Here is a 6,586-nt window from a genome sequence, read left to right as displayed (position 1 = left end):
TCAGCAGGAGAAAATAAAAATATTCTAAAATGCAGCGTATTATAAATGGGTGTCTGGTAACTGAGACTTAAAGAATTAATTCCTCCCAGGTTGTAGCATGCAGATCCCACTGTAAAGGCACACTGAACTCTAAATGTAACAATATACAAACACATCACTAACAATGACATGGATACCAGTTCAAAGAATTCTTTGAGCCACCTAGGACACCATCTTTGAGCACAGGTACATACTGGAAATGTAAACCAAACATTTACACATTCACAAGAATTAGAAAGGCTCCAGCTGCAGCGGACAAACACTGCAGTGTCCTCTGCACCTCACGGGTAAGGAAAGGCACCCACAGCCTCAGGTGTCACTAACTGTGGGGTATTACAGCACAGGGACAGAAGATAAATTGTCCTTTCCCAGGTTCTTCACAGACTGGCCATGAACACATTATCCTAAACACTAACCATCCGTGCCTTTTATCTATCAACTTAATTCTTTAACAAACACACTAACAATGCAAAGCGAAGCCCAAATCTCCCTTTGTTCTGGCAAAGCCCTTTTGCAGCCCTGGGCAGAGATATCCCCTTCCTCAGTTGTCCTCAGTGGGAAACAAGAGGGCTCCAGCAGCTGGTCTGTCTTAGCTGAGGGTCTAAACGCCTTTTCCCTGGGTTTTGTTCACTGTACACACCTCAGAGGAATTCATCCATATAAGCCCCTGACTGAAAGGCTGTAGGGCAAGAGTTCCCACTGAAACCAGTGCCACAGGCTGTCAGCTCACCAGGACTTGTACCACACAGTGGGGAAGGCCAAGCCTGAGGATGTGTCCCCTGCCTGAGGATGTTTGGTGAGTGTAGAAGACAAGCAGTGGGGACAATGTGCCTAATGCCTAAAGCAGAAGAGAACCAAAAGCCCCTGGGTTCTGTTCAATACTTTCCCAGAGAAGTGGAAGAGGTGCCAGCAGTTTTGTCAGAACAATGGGGGACTCCTGCAGCATTTGTGGAGTGCTTGGAGACCTTGTGTAAGCAGAGAAAGGCAGATTTTGCAGCACAGCCCTGTGTGATGTGTCAGTGATGTGACCTGTGAGGGGGTGGCAGGGCTGGAGAGCTCTTGCGACATGGCAAATCCCTCCTCCCAGGCCAGCAGCACAGCACAGCCAACACCCACAGCTCCTTCACAGCCTGGGCAGACATTCCTCTGCCCCCAGCCCCCCAGCACAGCCCTTGGGCTTCCTTAGAAACAGAGCAAACCCAGCCCTTTGTAACCACAGCTCCATGAAGGCGTGTGTGTCTCTCCTCTCCCTGGCCTGCACCTACTGCTATGTGTGGATTGCAGCAACAACCCACAGAGAAGCTCCTTTTACTCGTCTGGATGGCTGGAAGCAACAGGCAGCAAAAATGTACCCCCAGCTGAAACAAGAGTTTTTCTCCAGTTCTTAATTCCAAGGCTTCCCACTCAATGTGGCTTTTGGTCAAACCTGAAGGTTTACAGGCAATCTCTCCCTTGTGTGGGTGGGGGATATCTGGTCTGGACTTGAGTGGGAAAAGTCCATGGTTTCAGGGCATCAACCCAAGAGAGAGCTGCTGCAGGCAGGACAGAAACCTCAGTACCTGACAGTTCAGATGGGCTGCAAGCAGGACAGAAACCTCAGTACCTGACACAGTTCAGATGGGCTGCAAGCAGGACAGAAACCTCAGTACCTGACACAGTTCAGATGGGCTGCAAGCAGGACAGAAACCTCAGTACCTGACACAGTGCAGATGGGCTGTAGCTGCCACTGTTTTCAGATCTGTGACTGTCACTGTCCAGCTGCAGCCTCTGCTGCCCCCACTGTCCCACAAAGCTCATGCTGAGACGGGCTGTGCAGGGACAGCTACAGACAAAGCTGCAGGGAGAGGTGGGGGAAGAAAGGAGAGGAGGGAGGGAACCCACGTGTTGAACTTGCCTCAGAAGTCAAATTTCTTCTTCATGAGAAGGACATTCCTTTCCCTTCAGATTTTATGTCTGTTTGAGTGCACTAAATTCATCGGAGTTCTGCTGTGACACAGGAACTAAAAGCACTGAGGGTTTGCTGTAGCTGTTGAGTCAGGGGTGCAGACTGATCAAATCTACCTCTTGTTTTTCTTCCTATTACATGAAAGCAGAGTTCAGTAAAGTTCACATCGGAACTAAGACCTGCTTTGTGATGCCTTGACAAACCTTTCCTGATATATTTATCACATATTAGTCAGAAAGAAAGAAGCACAAAGGAACCCTGTCAGCTTGTTATTTATGTTTTTTAAATGAAATAGTGAAAGGAATGAGCAAGTAAGTGTGATTCCTTTCTCTAGATTGCAGTATCATAGATTAATAGCTCTATGAACAGATTTGCAAGTAGCACCATCATGTTTGTCAAGATATTAAAAAGTTTATGAGCAGTTGCTTAGGAAAACCAAGATAAAGCCTATGGAAATCTGATACTGGTCAATGGTGCATTTATTCAAAACATAATACTCACTTCAAGTCCCCATAAATCCTTTGCAAACGAAACTTCCATTGTGATCACTGTTCCAGATCTAAATGATTTATTTTTGTTCCTTTTGTAGACATTAGATAGATCTCAGAATGTACAAGTTATGTACTGATATGGAGTTAATCATGCACCCATGAGATAACAAATATGAAATTCAAATAAGAAGATATTTCAAGGAAGGACTATCTTCACAATAAATTTGGTTTTATTTATTTGTGGATGAACTTGCATGAAAAATCTCACATTTCTGTGAGATTTGTTTCAAAATTCAGGGTTTCTGCAGTTCAGAAGTCTGCAAGCTCCTGGGAGCAAAGTAGACATTGGATTGTGTGCAGTTTCAAAATTGAGTTCTCAGCAATATTTAGAATCACAGAATGCTTTGGGTTGGAAATGGCCACAAAGGTCATCTCATTCCAAACCTCCTGGCATGGGCAGGGACCCCTCCCAGTCCATGAGGTTGTTCCAAACCCCTGGCCTTGAACTCTTCCTGGAATGGGGCAGCCACAGCTTCTCTGGGCAATGTGTGCCAGGGCCTCACCACCCTCACAGCAAAGAATTTCTTCCTAATAACCAATCTAACCCTGCCCTCTGTCAGTGTGAAGTTATTCCCTCATGTCCTGCTCCTCCTGTCCTTAGGAAAAGTCCCTCTCCAGCTCTCTTCTATCCCCTTTAGGAACTGGAAAGCTGCTGGAAGGTTCCCCAGAGCCTTCTCCTCTCCAGGCTGCACAACCCCAATTCTCAGCCTGTCTTCCCAGGAGAGGTGCTGCAGCCCTCTGAGCACCCCATGGCCTCCCCTGCACTCAGTGCAGCAGGGCTGTGCCCTTTTATTGCTGGGGAGCCAGGGCTGCATGCAGAGCTCCAGCTGGGATGCCCAGAGCAGAGCAGAGCAGAGGGGCAGGATCCCCTCCCTGCCCTGCTGCCCACGGTGCTCTGGCTGCAGCCCAGGGCACATTTGGCTCTCTGGGCTCTCTGTGCTCACTGCCAGGTCCTGCTGGGCTTCCAACACCCCCATCCCCTCTCCTCAGGGCTGTTCTCCATCCATCCTCAGCCCAGGCTGTGTTTGTGCTGGGATTGCCCCAGCCCAGGTGCAGGACCTTGCACTGCCAGGTCCTGCTGAGCTTCCAACACCCCCATCCCCTCTCCTCAGGGATGTTCTCCATCCATCCTCAGCCCAGGCTGTGTTTGTGCTGGGATTGCCCCAGTCCAGGTGCAGGACCTTGCACTGCCAGGTCCTGCTGAGCTTCCAACACCCCCATCCCCTCTCCTCAGGGCTGTTCTCCATCCATCCTCAGCCCAGGCTGTGTCTGTGCTGGGATTGCCCCAGTCCAGGTGCAGGACCTTGCACTGCCAGGTCCTGCTGAGCTTCCAACACCCCCATCCCCTCTCCTCAGGGCTGTTCTCCATCCATCCTCAGCCCAGGCTGTGTCTGTGCTGGGATTGCCCCAGTCCAGGTGCAGGACCTTGCACTGCCAGGTCCTGCTGAGCTTCCAACACCCCCATCCCCTCTCCTCAGGGCTGTTCTCCTGCTGAACTCCATGAGGTTCTCCTGGGCCTCTCCAGCTGTCAGTGTCCCTCTGGATGGATCCCTGCCCTCCAGAGGCTGCACACAGAGCATGCTGCTGGCAGCTTGGTGTCCTCCATCCCACTGTCCATGTCACTGATCCCAGTTTGTCCCAGTTTCACCCTGAGCAGCAGCCTGTGCAGTTTCTATGTGCTTTTGAGGAAATGGGTCCTATTGCTCTGAGAAGCTGCCTGAAAACAAGGAATGTACTGAAAGGCCAAGCAGAAGAGACCCACCAGGAAAGCAGCCTCTAAACCTATTTTTGTGACTTCATGATCTGAGCTCCCCACTTTCTAGAAGCCATGTGCTCTTCACTGCCTCTGGGTTTTTGAATGCTTCTTTCCTAAATGCTCAAACCCAAATGGACTCTCAGTTATAAACCTACCCTCAGAACGTCTGGGCAGAAGTCAAAATAAGTTCAGCAAATTGGTTGGATATCAGCTACAAGCACACTTAATTTTTCATCTGATAAACTTTTCTCTGAGGAACTCCTGGAGTCAGCTTTAGCCAGACACCAGATCTATAATGAAATAATTCTATGATTGGGTAACATGAACACCCCGTAACAGCTACATCTGCTTTATCATGGAATGAAAGTTCTTGAATCAGTTGGATAAGTTCTCTGGCCAAATACAGAGTATTTAACACTTGCAACACGCTCCACTCCAACACTGTGTATCAGTAATATCAATGCAGATATTGGGAAGGCTTGGGCTCAGAGCTCTGAGGACATACACAAAGGTATTTGCAATTGCCACCTAATGCATCTTCAGAGCTCCTGTCACTTTGGACAGCTCAATCCAACCCTGCAGTCTCTGCCCTTAGCATAAAAGAACCAGGATCAAGCCCACAACCTCAGAGGAGGTAGATTTTCTTCAAGATCTGTAATTTTATTTATCAAGCCTAACTAAAAGAGAAGGCAGAGGTCAGACAGAGCTCAGGAGATGCTCTGGGCTGCCCAGCAAATCCCAGGAACCTCAAACACAGCTAAAAGAGGGGAGCACTGTCCACTCCTGGGTGCCACGTTGTGAGGTGACTAAAGAGCTGTGCTCTGTGAGCCTCTGAGCAGCCTTGTACAACTTTTCCCAAATCACACAAGTCCCCTGGGAAACCTCAGTAATCAAACAAGATCTCGTGGTCAGGAAGCTTTTCTTCATCCAGCCGATTTTATTTCCCCTTCATCATTCCATCTATTACTCATTACATCCTCCTGCCAAACTCCACATAATTCTTCTGTCTCTCTCTCTCTCATGCTTCCATGTTTCATTTACATGCAGACCACTAAATTCTTTCATGCAAGCTTTTCCTACCCCATATTCAGGCAGCACATATTTAGTCCTTCCCGTTTTTCCAGCACCTCTGCTGAATAGAAGCACTCCAAATAGAACAGATATTCTACAAACAATTCTATTTGGCAGTCTCTACACATAGAGACAACCCAATGATTAAATCACCTTGAACAACTGAGTGAGAGTTCAAAGCCATAAAATTGTCAGATCAGGACAGGGAACTTTGGATGACACTGAAAGATCAACTTCACAGGAAGCCCTCAAATAATGATATATTAAAAATAACCTCAAGTTTGCTTTACAGTCCTTGTCTCAAGGAATATGTTGTTAGGTACATATCTGCAGTGATTTTTATGTACAAAATATTTTAGAAGTGCTCTGCCACTGTGACATCAGGCAGACACTGGGAAGTGCATACCACCCTTACAGTCTTACAATATATTCTTGAGCTACAACATAATTATTGTTCCAAGGTGTATACTGCAGTCCATGTAAAGGCAACTTTTTACACAATTAAATCACTCACTGTTGAGCAACTTGTGCTTCAGATGTTAGAACATCACTGTGCTACAGAGTTACAATAATTTGCTCCTATCATCATATCCTGCTCAAAGATGCAGATTCCACAGCCTTTCCCTGCTAGAACCTCCTAGAATGTGGAGTCTAGCCATAAACAAGGCAAGATCATTCCACGAACCAGAGCATTTTGCAAATCATCATCAAATATTCATCTACATAACTTAAAATTTTATAAGTTTAGTTTGAAAGACTTCAAGTTTAGTCATCTGAAGATGATGACTATAGTAATTTATCTCTTTGAAACCTGAGAGCACTATACATTTGGAATTGGGTTTATATCCAGTTAGCAAGTAGGATCACCTAGACAGATACCCATTCATGAGCTTTCTGATGAGACATGGATCATGGGGTGTGTTTGTGGAAGGTCCATTTGGGATTACTGAAAGTCTCACCATGCCCAGGAGAAGGGTGATGGCTGCAGAAATAACACAGCTACTGTATGAACTGTGAGAGCTCCCAGCATCTGGGCAAGAAACATCTGGGCATCTTTCAAAATGAAGAGGGCAGATTTAAAGGATCAATGACAGCCAACAGGAGGAGACATCCCAGTGAAGCACCTGCATCTGTCTGCTAAGCCTGGACCTCTGTGGAGCACAAATGGCACAAAATGGACACTTCCCAAGCCAAGCCCAAATATTTTTACTAGAATTCTATTTT

This window comes from Geospiza fortis, unplaced genomic scaffold (assembly GCF_000277835.1).
Source record: "Geospiza fortis unplaced genomic scaffold, GeoFor_1.0 scaffold120, whole genome shotgun sequence".
Lineage (NCBI taxonomy): Eukaryota > Metazoa > Chordata > Aves > Passeriformes > Thraupidae > Geospiza > Geospiza fortis.
Note: the sequence above shows the minus strand (reverse complement) of the source record.